The sequence below is a fragment of the Sciurus vulgaris genome (assembly GCF_902686455.1).
Source record: "Sciurus vulgaris genome assembly, chromosome: 13".
Lineage (NCBI taxonomy): Eukaryota > Metazoa > Chordata > Mammalia > Rodentia > Sciuridae > Sciurus > Sciurus vulgaris.
This window is the reverse complement of record NC_136474.1, coordinates 37,644,801-37,665,785: the sequence shown is the minus strand read 5'-3', so window position 1 is coordinate 37,665,785 and position 20,985 is coordinate 37,644,801.

The window sequence follows — 20,985 nt, the reverse complement described above, 5'->3', positions numbered from 1 at the left end:
AGCTCCCAGTTTTGGAGTCTGGAAGGCCCAGAAGGGGTGTCCCCCTGGTTCAGCTCTGGTGAGGGATTCATGGAGGTGGCATTATGGTGGTAGGTGTGTAAGCAGAAGAGGCCAAATGGTGAGCCAGGAAACCAGAGAGATTCAGAGCCAGAACGGCTCCTTTTATAACAACCCACACTTGTAGGAACTCTCTAAGATTCTATAAGAACTACATTAATCTCCCTTGAGGATGATCCCCTAGTAAACTAATGACCTCTCACTAGGCCCCACCTCTTAACAGTTTCACCACCTCAACAGTGCCTAAATGGGGTACTGGCCTTCAGCACATGAACCTCTGAGAGACAAACCATAGAAATAATGGTCATGAGCTTGTAATCAGTTATATGGTACTTCACCAGTCCTTATAAGTAATACAGAAATAAATAAGCTCAGTCTCTAAACTAGTATTCATTCTACTCTATAAAATACTTGAAGAACTAAAGCATATACTGATTTAAAAAGTAATAACAATAAGGATTAAGATAGTAAAAATCAGTGTCTAGAAACTATCATCAGTACTGCTGATGAATAAGACCCTTCCCCTCAGAGCTGGTGACATTCCAGGCAGGGATCTGCTGAACACAGAGACAGAACATTAGTAAAGAGACCAGATGGCCCGCCATAGGTGACCTATCAAAAAAGGAGAGCTACCATTGGCAGCTGAAAAGCCCCATTCACCTTTTCCTTCTATTCTAGAAACAAAGGCTGTAGTTGAGATGTAGTTTGGTCATTATGCCTTGAATTGAATGCTTTAATATTAACTAACATCTGGCTCTTATCAAAGGGGTTTGCCCAGATCATCTCCTTGGAGGGAGCAAATACATGTATATTTTTGCCCATTCTACATTTGAAGTGGCAAACAAAGAGTATTAGCTATGTGGCTTGGAAGTAGACAATTCATGATCTGTGTCTTTTTGACACAGGAACAAGCAAGAAGAGGACCAACATATGGTATACCTCAAAATCATATGAAAATGTTCTTTACTGAAAGTAAAAGTCCCCAAAGACATATAGCCTCATCCAAGCTTTAGAGAGATAGACTGTTTTGTATAGAAACCCAGACATCTGCAATTTTATGCACCAGAGATTAGAGGACTAAGAACTGGTAGGAAAATACTTAGAGGCCTTCATCCTGATGATGGTTCTTAAGGTGGGTGCCCAAAAACCACCTCGTGTCTATCCCCAGACATCCATTTCAGTGATCTGGGTAGTCCCTGTTTTCAAGTCTCTATTTTGGTTTTCTGCAGACCACATATTAATCAATAGTTCTAAGGAATTTTATCCTTTCTATATTAGGCGATAATTCAAGATTTCTAAAAGTAGGTCCAAACCTTATGTGTAATGTTCTCATTATGTTCATTCTTAAGCATTATTCAGGCATCATACAATTCCAAAATACATTTTGTTTCTCAATTTCTATTTTTAAGTGATTGTACCATAAGCCAGCTGCTGCTTTTTAGATCTGGAATGTTTCCCAAAGGCCCATGTGTTAAAGACTTAGTCCACAATTTGGAGCTATTGAGAGTTGGTGTTAAAAATTGGGCTTAGTGGGAGATTTTAGGTCATTGGGGATGTCCTTTCAAAAGTTGGTCTTCAGGTATTGACACTTTTCAATTGAATATGTAACCTGTAAATATTAGAAAAGAGGGTTCCTTTAACATTTTCCAAAATGCCAGTTTTATTTCCTTCTAGAGAAAAACCAAATATTGGATGCTGTATTTTAATATTTGTTTAAACTACATGCTTAAAAGGTCTGGGTAAAGGAGAATTTCAAGAGAGAGAGAGAGGTGAGAACTTGCACATTACATTTTAAAAGTTCATTTTGCTTCTCAGAAATTAACACTTTCCATCAAAACAATATATTTGCATATATTTTGTTTGTTTAAGAGAACCCACAAATGCATAATACACAAGGGAACATTTTGTGTGCCATCTTACCATTCTTTCTTAAGTGTGTTTTCTGACTTCCCTAAGACATCAACCGAATAACTTCAAAAACCCTTATGTGCAGACCTGCACATGCTGTTCCACCAAGGTCAGTGCCATCTCCCTGGGCACTTGCTTTTGCCACAGGAACACTCTGATGATACACACAGGGTCTTCAGCAGGTGTGTGGTGAGCTTGGAGCAGAAATCTGCAGCCATGACAAGCTGCAGATAGGGTAAGAATGACAGCACTCATAGGAAAGATGATTAGACTTGTGAAATAGCCACAAGTCTGCATGTGAGCAGGTTTAATTTCATGTAGTGTAGTAACAAGATGGAGGGTACTCATGGCCAAACAAGAATTTTCAGCACCAATTACAATTCCTACCAGAAGTGTTCTTTTCCATCTTGAATCATCAGCCTTCTCCATTGTGACTGCTTCCTAAGCAATTCTTATAAACGTTTCAGCTGGGATGATCTTTCTCAATGATAGTGACTGTAAATATACGTTCCATCACATGCCTAAGGAGATGATCCTTTAAAGATAAGGAAATTAAATTCTTTCCAGATGAACACTCCCTCCCAATAGTACCATGATGGTGACAAAACCTTTACCATATGGGATTTTGAGGAACATTTAAGATTAAAGCTATAGCATTAACCAAAACCTCACAGCTTAAACAAAAACTAACTCAAAAGACTCCTGCTTTTATGTCTGAATCAAAGTCACCATGATTTTCATTTCTTTGGCATCTTTCCCAAATGATGTCCCTTAGCCACTGACTTGTGCTGTTACACAGGATTAGTACTACCAGTTCCTTCCATCTTTGGTTTAAAATACATCTGCTCAGGGCTGTGGTTGTAGCTTGTGGCAAAACACTTGCCTAGCAAGTATGAGGCACTGGGTACGATCCTCAGCACCACATAAAAATAAATAAAATAAAGGTATTGTGTCATCTACAACTAAAAAAATAATTTAAAAAACATACATCTGCTCAATGTGAAAACAAGGTTCCCAAAGACAGAACAGATGATGGAAAATATCTAGCCTATTCCCTGAGGGCCAGGTTTCACTTTGTTCAGACCTATTCCAATGAAATGGAAAGAAAATATTTTCTAAAAGGTCATGCAGGATCTGGTGCATATGAATATTATAAAAAGACAAAGCAAGAAGCTTACTAAAAATTAAGCCAGATAGTGAGAGAGGGGTATAAAGAATGACTCATCCCTCTGTGAGGGTCTTAGTGCAGGCTTTGGGCTACAGATTCACATATGGAAAGAAAGTGGTGTAATGAGTTGAAGCCTCTCAGCCCCAATCTGTACTGCAAGTGGATGGCATGGCAGCCCCTCTGCTCAAATGTGATTTTGTAACTTTCTGCCTTGTCCTTGGCAAAGCCCTGAGTGCTTCCTCTGGCCCCAGAAGGGCAGAGACTATTTGATTCCACTGCTTATACATTATAGGGAGAAAAACAAAGAGACCGTGTTCTGCAAATCACTTCTGGCACTTTATTTTGTTCTATTCTGAAGTAATAAGTTTGCTGCAGCAATGGAACAAGACCTCATCTTAGCTAGGCAAGAAATAAAAAAGGAAGGAGATGAGAATCTTGAAAGCTAATGAAATTCATTCCAAGTGATTGTAACATAGTGCACAGGCTTCAGAATCAGATGAGCTAGAACATTACTTGGCCAGACTCTTGACTATGATACAATATTAACTGAACATCTTAAATTCTCTGAGCCTCTATTTCTTCAGCTGTAAAATAGCATCACCCACTGCATATAATAAATTTAATTATTGATTCTGAAGCCCTAGCATGGTTCATGGCCCATGGCACCTACTTCATAAATGGGTTGACCCTTCTTTACCTCCTCATTCTCTAGTCCATTTAGATAAAAAGATAGCATAAGAAAGGAAGAAATATGTGTCTAACCACAGTATGAGTCATATGTCTAAAGAACATAATGCTGAATCAGGTCAATATTCTCTAGGACTCTAGGTATGTTTAAATGGTGAATGACAATTAATTAAAAATCTGTAAAGGTAGCCTATATTATGTTCTCAATAGTCTATTCCAAGAAGGTAAGTTATGCACTCCATTCTATTAATATATTTTATTTTTTCTAATTTAATAAGGTCAGAGTTTTATTAGGTAGCTAGAAAATAATTTCAAAATATGCTTTAAATTATTTCATGCTGTAACATGAGCTTGTATTGGTATTACTATAAACTAAATACTTATATATTCATATGTGTATATAAGTATTTGTGTTAGTCATCCTTACATTACTATAACAAATATCTAAGATAATCAACTTACAAAGAGGAAAGGTTTACTTTGGCTCACCTGTTTCAGAAATTCAGTCCATGATTGGTTGGCCTCATTGATTTTAGGTCTGTAGTGGTAAGGACATTTTAGAAAGGGCACATGGCAGAGAAAAACAAACAAACAAACAAACAAACACGCACTTCATGGCCAGGGAGATGAAGAGAAGGCCAGGGTGCCATTATCCCCTTTAAGGGCTTGCCCTTGATGACCCAAAGACCTCCCACTTCAAGATTCCACGACCTCCCAAAAGTATCATACCAGGAATTAAGCTTTAATATGTGGTCCTTTGAAGGGAACAGTCAAAATCCAAAGTATAACAGAATTTATTAGTGGTAACTATCATATTGTAATGGCAGTGTTCATTGGTGTGTGCATGGGTATGCACCTCCATTTGTGTCTGTTAAGTTGTTTCTTTTCTGAAAGCATGTTGGTTGTAAAGCAGAGTAAGCTCTTGCCATAGGAAAACCTAGAGCCTACTTCTGAAGACACAGGAAGGCTGCTCCAGTCCCTGGGCTGTGTGATTAGCTTTGTGTACTTCTTGCCTTTTAATGGCAACATCCTATTAAATAACAGCAGCATTAAATGACCTTGGAGCATCTTACTAAGATGTAGATAATCCAGCCACAGCTGGATATTTTCCTAGTGAACTCCATACAGTTAGTTAGACTCAGAAGTATGCTATTCTTCAGCATTACATTGGTGATAAAATCCAGAGGAGTTGCCCCATTTCTACAAAATAGTAGCCCAAAAGGGAGAGTTTCACTTCTTTTTATAACAGTAGTTTAGAAATTGAGCTCTGAAGAAGTGCAAGGTGTTAATAATTTACCAAGTGTTTATTTGTCCTCCAAACTGGCTTAAGGAAGAATTTAAATTAAAAAAAAAAAAAAAAAAAAAAACAAAACAAAACTGTATGAGTGAAAAAAAATAAACACCTGACTTATTTTACTTTGAAAATAAGATTCCAAGACCATGAAAACATGAATCTTGCACTATAAATAGATACAATGATGGTAGAAATTCCTACTTCCTGCCAGAGTTCTGCTTTTGAGCACATAAATGATTCTGTCTACTGACTCAATCTGAATTGATTTACATTATTATTTAAGAGATTTCAAATAAATATTTCCATTGAAAATAATTAATAAAATTCACTCTTCAAATTCAGATGTTCACTTAATGTAGCATGAAGGGTGTTTTCTCAATTATTCATGTTATGTAAATGACAAAATTTAGCCACAAAAGGTGAATATTCATGACATTTTCATGCTCAGTTTGAAATAAACCATCTTATTAGGACTTGGTGCAGTACAGTGCAGTGTAGATGTTGAGCAGATACGGTCATGTGGAGAAAGGGACCAGTCAGACCCTGACACAGCATCACTGACTGACCACTAGTCTACCCTCCTAAGCAGAAAACCCCACAATCATGTGTTCAATAACTAACATCCTCTACACTGAATTGAATTCTAAGTCTTTTATTTGTCCAGGAAATCTTTAAAACTTATTTATTTTGAGTGAAGACAAACATTTCCTCTGCATAGATACCACAAGGAAAACAGTGCCAGTGGGAAGTCTGTACATTATCTAAAAAAGCATTAGGTTTGTGTGCACTATCTATTCATTCATTTCTTTCCCTCCATGTAGTAACTATTACCCTTCAACTACCAGGGATTGGACTTTGTGTCTATCTTGTGCTCAGACACAAAGACAGACAAAAAGACAAGGCAATGTGAGAAGACAGACAAGGTCCCTAAACCTGGAAAGCACAAAGCTGAAGGAAAAAGAGAGGAAGAAAGCAGGGGGAAGGGAGGGAGGAAGGGACAGCTGGAAAGAGGGAAGGAGGGAGAGAGAAAGAGAGACACAGAAAAAGAGAAAATATCAATCCACAGAAAATAAAGATTATTTCATAAAGATGCTTCATAAGTTTCTATGACCTCTATAACAAATTACCCCACACATGGTAGTTTAAAGCAAAGCAAGTTTATTATTTTATACTTCTGAAGGCCTGAAGTATAAAATGGTCCCCACTGGGTTAAAACCCATGTGGTTATAGGTCTGTGTTCTCTCTGGAGGCTCTAGAAGAGAATCTGTTTCCTTGCCCTTTTTCAGGTTCTACAGGCTGCCTGAATTCCTTGGCTCATTTCCTCTTACTCCATCTCCAAAGCCAGCAGGGCAGCATCTTCCAATCTTTCTCTGACTCTGATCCCCTTACGACCTCTGACATAATCTTGTGTAAAATTATCTAGTCCTATGATTGCATTGAGTTCACCCTGATAATTCAGGAATAGTTCCCCATCACAAGATCTTTAATTGTATTTGTGAAGTTCCCTTTGCTATATGAGGAATCATTCACAAGTTCCAGGGTATATGATGTAGATATAGGGATTAGTGTTCTGTCTATGATCCATGCTATGAAGAAAATAACAATATATTACTATTCTACCTTGATAAATTTAGTAATCTAACATTTTGTCAAGCAGAAACAAAGAATAACTTACAGTACATTAATCTATATCATTGAGTATTACATTTTCAGTCACAGAAACCTTTCTCTTCATTACACAGAGAAATACTTTTATTTGCTTTTAAACACCATTGCCTATAAGAACTATTTTCCTTAACCTAATGTGCCCTTTTAGAAGTTGAAAATAAGATTCAAAATTATCTTAAAGCACAGGAATCCACAAGGAACTCTCTCAAGAATGATGCTGCTGATAAAGATAATGCAATCCAGTTCATGGTTCTGATTAAAATGAATCCCAATTCCTAGTTTTTATTTACAGTAAATTTATCACTATAAACCTATCAGGAGTCATGTTGATCAACAAACACTCCCACCGCTGGGGACAAAGGATTTTTAGATGCTTGCTCCTTCTTCTAGGACAAGTAATTCCCCTTGAGATATGATCGATGAGATGAAGTTTCTGTGTCTGGTCCCCATTCTTGACAGTAGAATTAAGTTTGTCATTGGAGCTGACAAGTTTGGAATATTTTGGTTCTTTGGAAATACATTTGCATGATTTTGTAAAGCCTTCTGATTATCATATACAGTCCAATTCAATACCATACAAAAAGAGGAACATCAAACAACCTGCATTCATTTAAATATTTGCACATGGTTTTACCAAAAGAAAGGAAACCATAGCACCAGAGTATCTTCCCATGGGACACGAGTATGTGGAAGACAATCCTTCTAAAAAGAAGCATGGACACTTCAAGATAGGTATGTGCTGTCCTTATTTTGATGGTAGAGTTTGAAAGAATAAGCAAGGCTATTGAATGATTGGGTCTTCCCACTGTGCAACCCAAAATTATGTTCTAGTTCCATGATTTTAATGCCATTTCAAGAACAGTACTGATGGTATTTTGTCTATTGTAACAACATGTGAATATAATCAGTCCTTCCTAGCCCCTAAGCATATTTCCAAGGATTCAACAAACTACAGATCAAAGTATTTGAAAATAAAATTGTATCTGTCCTGACAGTGTACAGACTTTTTTGTTGTTATTCTCTAAATAGTACAGTATAATAAATATTTATAAAACATTTATATTGTATCAAGTTTTATAAATAATCTAGATATGATTAATGTATATGTGAGGACATACATAGATTATATGCAAGTTGTAGGCCATTAATATAATAGACTTAATCACACATAAATTTTGGTATCCAAGGGAATCCTATAACCAGTCTCCCACAGATACTGAGAAATGATCATACTCACTATTTAAATTAAAGCACAATGTTCCATTTGTAGACATATCAGCAAGGCAAGGAGAAAGGTAGGTGGACCCTGGACCCTGCTATTACTGAGATGACAACTTATCCACCAAAAGAGAATAGCCCAGGACATGGCAGCCCAGGCCTGACACCTCCACAGCATCTGAGCCTGAGGGTGGGGTGCCTGTTGGAATAGGTGAACATGGGCTTCAGCAATAGTGTGCCTGCTATGCATGGGAATATGTGGAGCTGGACAGGTTGTGGGTTTTAGATACTTTGGTTAGCCTGCATCCCTGGATCATGGATGCCTCTTTAGAGAAAAAGGCACATATTTTCTCCCTGATGAAAATCTATGAGACAAAATTCTATAAAGAGTGGCAAGGTCATCCTGTTATTAGTACTTCAATATCACCAGTAGTTTTCACGAATTCATGAAGGAGTTTCTGCTTGATTGGATAGCTCCTGGGCATCCAAGAAACTATCCACTACCCTGACAGTACATTCATCTTAGGCAAATCACAGAATTGTGCAAAACTTGTTTGGATTCAGTGTTAAAGACTATATTTGTTGAAGCCAATCTTCTTCTACAGACTGTTCCTTCCAAGTTGATAAAACACAAAGCACTATATGGCTTGGATATTTTTTGTCCCTTGAAGGTACGTGTGCTGAAGGATTGGTCCCTTCATATTGGGAGGTGGTGGAACCTTTAAAAGGGTTACCTAGAGGAAAGAAACTAGGTCATGGAGGCACCAACCTCAGAAGGGATGAATGCCCATCTCTTGTGAGTGGGTTAAGTCTCTTAAGGGGAGATTAGTTATAGCAAGAGCAAGCTGTTATAAAGTGAGGCCACCCCACATTCTTGGCCTCTTTGCACATCCCCACTTCCCCTTCTATTTCTCTACCATGTTGTGAATCTGCTAGGGAGTCCTCACAGACTCTGTTACATACAATTTGGATTTTTCAACCACTAAAATCATGAACCAAGTAAGCCTTTTTCCTTTATACAGTATCCAACCTTAAGTATTTTGTAATAACAACACAAAATGGACTAAGACACAGACTAAACAAGAGATTAGCATTTTTCAATCATATTCTTTAAAAATTCATCAAGATTCCACTGTGTGTCTAATTTCATGTGGGTATATTCAAATATGTAACCTTGTTTCCCAAGCAAGTACAATGAAACCTCAGTGAAACTTTATGCTGTAAACCCAAGCAAATGCATTCTCATTTGCAAAATAAAGATCATAATGAAATCTGAGAGGATAACACATAAGTAAGTCCTGGGTTAAAGATCATGAAATCACTATTTCCTATAGATCTCCTGAGGCACACTGGCTAACAATAATAATCATAATATTTGCTTTAAAGTGCTAAATCTACCAAAGTAAGTTAGGTATTCAAACCAAAATTTAATAAGTGGTTGAACATGTTTGAATCATCAATGGTCCTTATGTATAAAATGAAGAAGGGCAAAATTCTATCCTGTATCATTCATCTCTCAAACTCAGAGAGGGAAGCTCTTTCCAGGATGCAGCCCCACTCCCAATTTGGGATGGCTTATCACTTGCTATATCCTTCTTGATCCTCAACGTCCTTGCACCTTTATTATCATGGCACTCTGTTATACTTGCTCCCTGAAAAGCACACAGGAACAGGACTTCTGTCAGACATATTAATGCCTCCTTCAATGTTTCCAGCAGTGCCTGGCACATGGAAAACTTCAGAGAGTCTGAATACAAGATGTAGGACTCCACCAAGCCTGCCCAGCATATATGAGCTCTCATGAGAAAAGGAATGGTGAGAAGGTCAATACTATGTTTATTCTACTATAAATCTTTCCTGGACCTGCACAGTGTGAACATGAGGTAAGCATCCAATGAGTACATTAGATTTAACCTCCACAAACATAGAGATAGAATCTGTTCATCAATTCCAGGCATCTTGCTTTCAATGGCTGGTTTACAGACTGTGCTATTAGTTCAATTACTTGATTGCTAATTGATCCCTAACATTTACTGAAAAAACACAGGAAGGTCACAGATCATTTGTAATAGAGTCAATCTAGGTAGAGGAATAAATTCATTGTATGAGAGAGCAATGTCATTTATCGATATGTTTTCTTAGCTGAATGATTATGGCATGAAAATATTTCATGTCCCAAGCATACTTTGAAAAACCCACAATTTGTAGTTATACCTAAGTGATCACAGATTTCACCTAGGTACCCTCTGACCCTCTCAACACAGTTCTGGTCCCAGGCAAGACATATTCCCTTTTAGCCTGGTGCTATGGGAAGACTCCATACACTTCTTTGCCAACAAACTGTGCTTTCACTCAGTTCAAAGATTGTCTGGTAAACACTGTGATAACCGTGTACAGGATTGCAGTCCTCCATGACCCAGCTGCATGTCAAGGTTGTGGCAGTTCTTATGAGAGAGAGGCAGGATGTGAAATAAAAGAGACAGGATAGAATTCTGACCCTTCCTTCATTTTATGCGTAAGAACCATTGATTATTCAAACAAATTCAACCTCTTATTACATTTTGGTTTGAATACCTAACTTACTTTAGCAAATTTAGCAATTTAAAATGAATATTTTGATAATTATTGTTAGCCAAATTTATTTATACTCTTCAGAAGTGAACTAACTGATTCACTGCCAAAACTTGGAGACAAAGGCATGGAGTTTGACTTCATTGTTGTTGCTGTTTCCTCAAATCTTTTAATTAAGAAAGGAATGATTTTCACTTATTGAGTTCTTATTAATTGTGAATCATTCTATATAGTTAAACCAATTACATTCAAAACAGTATTTTCTTTTTTATAAATTTCAAGTTTACACACATTCAAAATAAGATTAAAGGAAATCTTAAAAATTCAAAGAGCTTTAAAACACCAGGGCTTGTGGCCAGAATATACAGGTGCTTTTGCGCGAAGCAAGGTGCCATATCTTATCACAACCTTGCTTTTGTTTCCACTGATTGTTTTTAAGTTTGTATTTACAAATATTCCTCAGAGTCATCAATATGCCTTTGAAAAAATTTCTATTCAACAGAATAAAAATTTAGAGAAACACTGCTAGGGGGACTGAAAGTGCTATAAGACATAGAAGGGTTTTTTTTTTTTTTTTGCAAGTCATATATTTTATAAAGGACTTATATCTGGAACATATAAAGTACAGTTTCAATACAATAATGAAAAAGACACTCCAGTTTTAAAGATGGATCAAGGATTTGGATAGACATTTCTCAGAAAAAAAGATTTTTAAATTGTTAATACACATATGCAAAGATACTATCATTAAACTTAGGGAAATGCAAATCAAAATCACAATAAAATTCCACGACATATGCACTAGAATGACTGTAACTTAAAAAAAAGATAATAACTAGTGTTGACAAGGATATGGAGAAATCAAAACCCTTTATGCTGCTGATGGGAATGTAAAATGGTACAGCCACTTTAGCAGTTTGGCAATGTTTCTCAAATAACTAATCATAAAGTCACCATTTGACTGGCAATTCCACTCCTAGGTGTACACCCAAAAGAAACAAAAGCATATATTCACCAAAAACTGGCCCATGAAATTCATAACAGCATTATCCATAATACCGAAAGGCAGAAACAAAAGTCCATCAAACTGATGAATGGATAAGTAAAATATAGGGAAATATTTTTTTAAAAGCAAAAATAATTCCCACTTTAAAGAGATTCCAGTGAGGTGAGTGCTGCAAAAGTTACCAAGTTATATAGTGGGAAGCAAGGAACACCGAGGTCCTGAGTGATAGGACAGAGCTAGCTGGAAGAGGGGTTTGGTGAAAATTCTATTTTCTCGGCTTAAGGGCTCCTTAGTTTTTCAGGACATCGGGGTGGAGAGGAAAGGCTTTCCAGAAAAGGGGGTCAGAGGAACCTCAGATGTGGAACAATGGAGTCTCTATGCACAGGAGCAGCCTACAGAGCCACCAAGGAGAACAGAACTGTCTGGAAATACAGGATAATTCAGACAAGATAACAGATCTGACTAAGGGTTTAACTTTCTTTCTTAGGTCCTGACAACTCAAAACCTTTTGAATATATTTATGACATGGCTGGTATTGAATTTCCTGGGATTACTGCTACATTTACTGTGTTTCAACCACCACATAAAGCTCACTCCTGGATTGAATTTGAGCAGCTAATCATTGTTATTTATCCAATATTTTATCTTCTGTGTTCCAGTACATAAACCAATCCAAGTTCTTGCTTTGAGTATGTTTAGTAGCTTGTGTTAATTAGTTCTGAAATGCTCTGGTGCCAGAGCAGTATGAACAGCACATTTGATGAATTGTTTTACAAGTAACTGTCTCTGGGTATATTATATCATCAGTTGCAATCCAAGATGAGTACTCTAAAGATGAGGAGAGAAAACTACTTCCATTTGAAGTAAATGCTTATTTTCCATTTTTATTGTTGAATCCTGAACTGTGATAAAAATTTGAAACCTTTAAAAAAGAGTCCTAATTCATTTATTTTGAAAAGAAGGGGTCAAAGTCAAACAAATTATTTCTGTCTTCTTGATGGCCCCATATAGTTCCTGCTTTTTAAATACCACTATCATAAAATAAACTTCCCTATTCTTTTATAATGTAACTTTTTATTTAGAATATAAAGAAACATGACATAGATAATTTTAGTAGCTGTACAAATTATAGAATACAGGCAATAAAAAATCAGTGGCACTTTTTACACAGATATAAAAATAATCTACTTTAAATTTTTAAGGGTAAAAAGATTGGAATTTGCATGTACCATTAATGATTTACTCTCTATACCAATCTCCAATATTTTAGTTCAAAGCATTCTGCTTACTTTACAAATAATGCACTTGTAAGGATTTTTACATAGAGTACTGATCCATTTAAAATGGGCTAAATGCAGGGAAAAGGCTGGTAGGTAGACACCTTTCTATGGTTAATCTAGCTACAGCATATCTATGGAATGGGAGAAAATGGTCACATTTGCATTTATTCTCATTGATATTTAGCTTTCATATTTCTTCATATTCTATAATGTTTCCCTTCAAACTAATAGTAGAGTGTGAAAACAGCAGTCTGAAATGCACATACAATTAAATCAAAGAGGTTCAGTTCAATGAACAAGTCAGGGTAGGGGAATCGATTTCAGCTGCCTGTTCATTGACTCTACGGAAATTCAGTTTATAGCATTCTCTATTTATTAGGAGCTGAAGGTATCTAGGAGATTAATACTAGTCCAAAGGTCCACACTACACACCTGAGATGTATACTGAAGACTTTGGATTACAGTAAGACTGTTGTTTGTTTTACCATCATGTAACAGAAAAAAGAAACAACTTGTTTTTCTGATCCTTTTTAACTCTTCTATAGTTCTAAGTTTCATAATTAAAAAGAATTTTAGCACCTCTTTTTCAATGTTTTATTGTTAATGTATGTTGTCATCACTAAGCAACAGAGAATAAATGAGAATAAGAATCTAAAGAAGTAAAATATTGGGGCTGGGGGTATAGCTTACCTTGTAAGCACGAGGCTTTGGGTTCGATCCCCAGCACTGCAAAAAAGAAGAAGAAGAAGTGAAATATTTATTTGGCCATGAATTAACCATCCTGATAAGGCCACAATCATCACTGACCAAGGTAACCTACTAGTTCCTTAAACTATACTTCATTTTTTACTATAGATACTGCATTGTGTTCTCCAGGTAAGAGCCATAAAGAAATAGAAGAAAACTATGGCTATTTCTTTATAGCCATAAAGAAATAGAAGAAAACTAAATTGTTCTGCAGCAGGCAAAAAGAAGCTTCTCTACAGAGGCATTTTTTCTTTTGCAATTTTATGTCCAGTGACCAGGTTCTCATTAACCTAAATCCACAACAGTTCTCATCTCCCCTTATGTCTGTTTCACTGCTTCCCTATTTGAAAATAGATCCCATGGATTAGTAAACTCTTACAGGTAAATACCTTAAAGAGTTGCCCTCAGCTACTGGAAAATTCCAGTTACTATGGGACACACAATATAACTTCACTTGACCCCAAGGAGGCCAGGATTGCATTCATGTCAAAAACTGGAAAACCATTAAAATATACCATGACTATAAAGTGGAATAGAGTTCAATGAGAGAACGATCCTTGTTGTCATAGGACAGGGTGGTACATTGGTTCATTTCTTCTCCAGATGGCTCATGTGTAGTTGCATTAGAATCATATGTCTCCAAATTCAAAACTATTTTCTATTTAGCCCTTCATAGAAAAAGAAATTGGTGACCCCTGTTGTGTGGGTAGTGACATTGCAATGTAATACTGATAAACATGAGATGGCACAATCACTAAGAATTCACAACCAGGACACTCTTTCATTTGTTTTTGTTGCTGTGGCTTCTGCATCCAGATGAGTACAGATATATGATTGTTTCTTTGTCTGTTTACATGGATTATGTACCATTCTCACACCTTTTCTCAGTCTTCTGGCTACCCTGTGACTAATCTCATCCTACTATTTGTACATAACCAATCTCAGATTTCAGGTTGCTTTTTGTTATTGGGGAAAGAAATAAGACTAAGTTAAACTGTAACAATAAACTTTGGTGGCACATAATCTCTGCTGGGTCCTCTCTGCAATCCTCCACCCCAGTTCTATTATCTCCATGACATTTCCTAGAGTACTTTTGCTAAGCCCCTTCATCTCTCTTAAGCCTCCTTTAGCACCCCATAATACTAAAATTCTAAAATGAACTTATTAATGACTTTTTGCAGATTGCAAGTTGCAAAGCTATCTCTAATCCCATGTGTTGTCCTAGAAATGTACTCCTCCCCCATGCACATTAATTTTTGTTCATTTCTCATCAGTATTAATGTTGTGACCAAGACTAGAACAGAGAAGATAATGCCATTCCATATTGGTTGGTTGAACACTTCAACCAGAACCTTGTAAACTGTGCGGAGGCCTGCTGGTTGTGAAGCCAGTACTAGCCCATGCAGAGAACATCAAACAATCCTCAACCTACAAGGACATTATCTTTCAACAGAGAGCTCAATTACAGAAGAGCTCATCTCAGAGTTATAGTATGGTGTGTCTAATGCAATGAACCCAAATATGATTCAGAGGTAACTCAACAAGTTTTTAAGGAAATTGTTTTGGAGGAAGCACTGCCTTCCTGAACTCAAAGAAACAGAGCCAATAAAAAATGGAAAAGAAGTCTTTGGCCTGAATCTTTTACAACCCAGAAACAAGATGACAAGGGTACTCAGTTACAAACATAGGCCTCTTTCTGTGGAAAAGGAAGAATGATTCAGAGCCTAAAACCTAAATTTCAGAGAGTAGACCAAGAAGTATTGGAAAATAAATTCGTGAGGCACATAACTTGTCACAGATCAAGAAGAATGGTATTCAAGGAGTTGTGCTTAAGGAACTAGACCCAAAGAGACTCAGCTGTGATTGAACTTAATTTAGATTACAAGATTCAAAGACTGATGCCATGAGGGAATGTGTGCTCCACCCAGACCCAAAAGGTACTTGTGAGACAGGAACAGGATGATCACAATAGACATTCCTGTTTAACAAGGGGAGTGGTTAGGGAATACTCAGCAGTCACTGAGAAATTCAGAAATCTATCTGTGAACATCCCACCAGTTCCTTGAGGGGAAGTGAGTATATTTTGAAGGTGAGAAGGATGTGACTTGTGTCCTGAAGCAAAGCATAGCAGATTTGTATCTCCGAAGATGGCCACGATAGTATAATCAATATCACATTCCCTTCTAGAACCTTCCCACTTTCTCATAAAGAAGTAAACCTGAAAATTCTCCTCTTGAATCTGGGTGAGTTTGTGTCTCTGTTATAATGCTGATGTCCAAAGCTTGTTTAGAAAGGATGAGCAGCTTCGACCTTATTCTCTGGACCACTTGTGCAGGAGGCTAAAATCACTGGGTAAGCAGCCTCCATGCTATGAGGGCCAAAATTATACCATGTGGAACTATGGAGAAGTGCCAAGATGACATGAAGGAAGTGAGCTAGTGCTTAGCCCTGCTGACCCAGCCAATCTAGCCCTGCAGATCCTGCTCAGCAGGCACCTTGCTGCAACCACATGAGAAACACACACAAGAAACACTTGGACAATCCCTGTCAAATTCCTGACCACATAATTATGAGAGATGATAAAGTACTCAATGTTGTTTCAAGTCACTAAATTTTGGGAAGATTTCTAATGTAGCAACAGTTTACTAAACAGCTATCTTAGTCTATTGTTATGGGGTACAACCTAAGATCAGACCACTCACCACTGAGAAGTCCAAATTTGAGAGTCTTTATTAAGCCAGCCAACTGACTGTCTCACACAATGCCCCAAAAAATGGCTATTGGGAGAACAGCCCCAACCATAGGGCTGTAGGGGTTCTTATATCAAAAATTACATCAATCATAAGTGTGTGTTGCTATGATTCAAAATTACAAACTAACATCATGAGATCATCAACAGAGGGGGAAGTGGGTCAAAATGACCCTTACCTAGGTACAGTACTAACATCCACACAATCACTGTTCACATGGTACATTGTTTAGGAGCAATAGCTCATTACATAAGAATTGTCATTTTGTATTGCTAACCATGTCATGCTAAGCAACCGATGATGGGCACAGAGGTGGGGTGCTCCCATGGGAGAAGCTAAGAATTGTTGATGAGTACAGAGGCAGGGTGTTCCCATGGGAGAAGCTTACATGGAGTCTCAGAGCAAAATGGAGTCTGTCCAGTCATTTCCCCCATAGTCTGGCCTATAACATTCCCATGGAGCCAGATCTGTCAGCCCATCACACTGTTTCTAGTGCTATGACAGAATACCACACAATGGTTAATTCTTAAAGAAAAGTTTTTATTTCTCATGATTCTGGAAATTGGAAAGTTCAGGACTGAGGGGTTGCATCTGGTGAGAGCCTTCTTGCTACATCATAAAAGGGCAGAAGCATCACATGGAAAAAGAGAGCACAAAAGAGGAGAGTGGCCAAACGTACCTTTATTTCCAGAGACCCCTTCCACAATAACAAACCTACTTTTGTACTCCTGCTCCTCATTCTTACACAATCTGGTTGCATTACTTCCTTTCCAGTGTTCTTACCTCTTAAAGGTACACATTCTTTTTTTTTTAATTTTTAATTTTAATTAAAAATCATAAATTTACATGGGGCAATGTTGTTTGATTCATTTTGTTATTTTTTCCCCTTCCCCCCTCCCCTCCCACCCCTCTTTTCCCTCTATACATTCCTTTCTTCCTCATTCTTACCACCCTCCTTATCCCTAACCCTAAACCTAACCCTAACCCTAACACTAACCCCTCCTACCCCCCACCCCCGTATGTCCTCATCCGCTTATCAGCGAGATCATTCGTCCTTTAGTTTTTTGAGATTGGCTTACCTCACTAAGCATGATATCCTCCAATTTCATCCATTTGCCTGCGAATGCCATAATTTTGTCATTCCTCATGGCGGAGTAATATTCCATTGTATATATATATGCCACAGTTTCTTTATCCATTCATCAACTGAAGGGCATCTGGGTTGGTTCCACAATCTGGCTATAGTGAATTGAGCAGCTATGAACATTGATGTGGCTGTATCTCTGTAGTATGCTGATTTTAAGTCCTTTGGGTATAGGCCAAGGAGTGGGATAGCTGGGTCAAATGGTGGGTCCATTCCAAGCTTTCTGAGGAATCTCCATACTGCTTTCCAGAGTGGCTGCACTAGTTTGCAACCCCACCAGCAATGTATGAGTGAAGGTACACATTCTTTATAAAAAAAAAAAATTGGGGGAGTATAATACAATCATGTATGTTAGTGGGATTCCTTGTTACATATTCATGCATGCACAGTATTTAACAATAAAATTTCATTAATTTCTTAATACCATCACAATGGCAGTTAAATTTCAAAATGAGTTTTAGTAGGGGGACATTTGTCATAGCAATAATTCTTCCAAGAAGAGAGAGGTTCTTGGGGACGGGAAGTTCCCTGAGCTTCACTTTGCTCCACCTCTCTCGGAAGTTTTGCTGATTTTCTCTTCACTGTCCCTCTACCTAAACACTCTGCACCCTGCACCCTCCAGTCACTTCCACTCGACACTGAATCTGAGCTCAGAGGATTTTTCCTCCAGAGCCTTACTTGACCTTCACCCTTGATTTAATCAGCCCATGACCTTTTCTCTTTGCTTGATAGCATGCATGTCTTATAAATGCATTTCTCACTCCTTAAATTGCACATACTTTGCGAGCGTGCACACGAAGCTTCATTTGTTCCCCTATCTGTGGTACCTACGCAGGATGGATAGTCTATAAATATGTCTTTTACTACATTTATGAACACTTAGCAGGTTGAGCACATAATACTAGGTGCTTTTAAGAATGTATTAAGAGCTTTTGTGTCTCTCATTCTTCCACAGTCCAGTTGACATTGCTCTTTCCAATGTTGCTTTTCAAAAGTAATATAAAGGAAACATCATCCCTGAACTCTTCCCAGAATGTAATAAATGGCAAGCATTACAGAGAACAGTGGTAAACTCTTTTTATTTTACAACTGGGAATCTGAGGCTAGAGAGATGAAATGACTTGCCAAGGACATACAGCTATTTGGTGGCAGAGCTGTGACAGGAGACAGAGTCTTCTGACTCAGATCTGTGCTCTTTCTCCCACATGGCTGCAACTCAATCATGAATTCTTATTTGGAAGAAAATTAATAATTGCCCAAAGTAGCTTTTTGACACAAATAAACTTCCAAGAACATTCAAAAAAGGACACATAAGACTTCTCTTCACACTCAGTTCTCCTTTCCACACTTCCTCAAGGTGCCCTGAACGTATCCTGTTATACCAAAGTGAGCTTCCCCATCACTGGGCTGCAGACCCCATCCCAGAGACAGGTCTATCTGAGTGAGCAATCAATCAGTGTTTGTTCTTTTAAATGTTTTCCATTTTAAAGACTAGAAGTAATTTTGCATTTTTTTCCCATAGGGCTAGAGTTTTAAATTGCTGGCAATGCTCAATCAATTAATCATTTAAAGAGGAAACTTAGGCTTCTGGATGCAGATCAAGTTTTTTTTCACCATGTTTGTTAATTTTTTACCTTGAATACAAAATAAGTCAGAGGTATGGAACTATGAAGCAAATTTATTTTAAGTGCCAAGTAAACAAATTGCTAATTTGGTATGTAATAGGAAACTGGAGTTCTATGAAAAATTGTAATCCATATAAAAAGATAAAAAAAACTCAAACAACACAAAAATAAATTGAACATAACTTTCCTATGTTCATATATGAATACAAGATCAGTGAAACTCCACATCATGTATGGGATCAAGAATGGGATCCTAATTAAAATAAGTTATATTCCATGTGTGTATAATATGTCAAAATATATTCTACTATCATGTATATCTAAAAAGAATAAATAAAAAGTAAAATAAATAAATTTGGAGACATCTCCAGAAATGTATTATAGTCATAAGTGCCATTCTCAAAATATTTAGGAACTTCAGAAAGTTGAAGCTATTCTGTACAGAATCCCCAATTTGATGAGAACATATGCAGTAAATGACAACATAATAATAGTGACAATCTACATGAAAACAAAATATCACACTATTCCCAGTCAACAACGTGGGCATGTCCTAACATGTTATTGTTAACATTGTGTTTCAGCAGTTTATTACCAGGACTCTTACTGGCAATAAAATACGCAAATATTATAATAAATTTATAAATATAAATAGATGATCAAAATTAATTGCTTCTTTATGTGTAGTGCAGTTGACTATAAATGTAGCCAGTAGGGTTGGGGTTGTAGCTCTGTGGTAGAGTACTTGCCTAGCACAGGTGAAGCACTGGGTTAGATCCTTAGCACCACATAAAAACAAATAAAGGTTAATTTTTTTAAAAAAAGTTTAAAAATTAAATAAATAAATAAATGTAGCCAGTTGCTGATTTCTTTACATTTTTAAAAGAAGTTGATTCCAGTCACTTTTAACGTTTCTGAGATAATACATAGTAATGAAACACAATTACCTTTATAGTCAAGGAAATTGAAAAACCAAATCTTAATCTTATAGTTATTGAAAGTAAATTTAATATTTAATTCGTTCATATCTATAAGTATCAAAATTAATTGGGGGAAAACATCTTTAAATTAATAAGATACATGAATATAGTGAGCAATAAAACATAAGCATTAGGAGATAATTTTGACTATAATGAAAAGGTGATCTGAGGGGAGATTATGTAACTTTTGGTTACAGTCTTCAGTGATCAGGGTATGTTAAAGGGTATGAGAGTTTTATGTTTCATTTATCAGACTTCGTTTTTTTTTTTTTTTTTTTTTTTAGAGTTGAATTTGGGAAAGTTAGTATGTGAGATCCAGATTTTTATAGAACATTAACACAATCAAAAGACTTCAGAGTTAACGTATCTCTCTCAGATGGTCACAGTCCAAGTGACCAAGTAAATATAATCTGAGGGTTTTGGTGGTTAATTTGGGAGACACTATCTCCTTTCCTGCTCTTTCTAATATAAAAATACAGTACTTTGAAAACAAATTACAGGTGTAAGCCATATCTTCCAGATAACTGGTTGGCCTTGAAGGGCTCTTATAGTCTAAAACTCACCCACATGCAGCTAGTGATTCCAATCTGGGTCTCTGCAGAGATTCCAAACACAAATTTGAACTTTCCCCTAGTGTAGACATCACCCAGAGAATTTTCATGGTTCTTTCAGACTCTGCTAAAAATGGTATCTGATATGTTTAGACATGAGGTATCCCCCAAAAACTCATATGTGAAACAATATAAGAATGTTCTGAAGGTGCAATGATTAGACTATGAGAAATATGATTTAATTAGTGAATAATCCTTTGATGGATTAATTGGGTGGTAATTGTAGGCAGGTAGGGTATGGCTGGAGGAAACAGGTCGCTGGGGGTGTGAC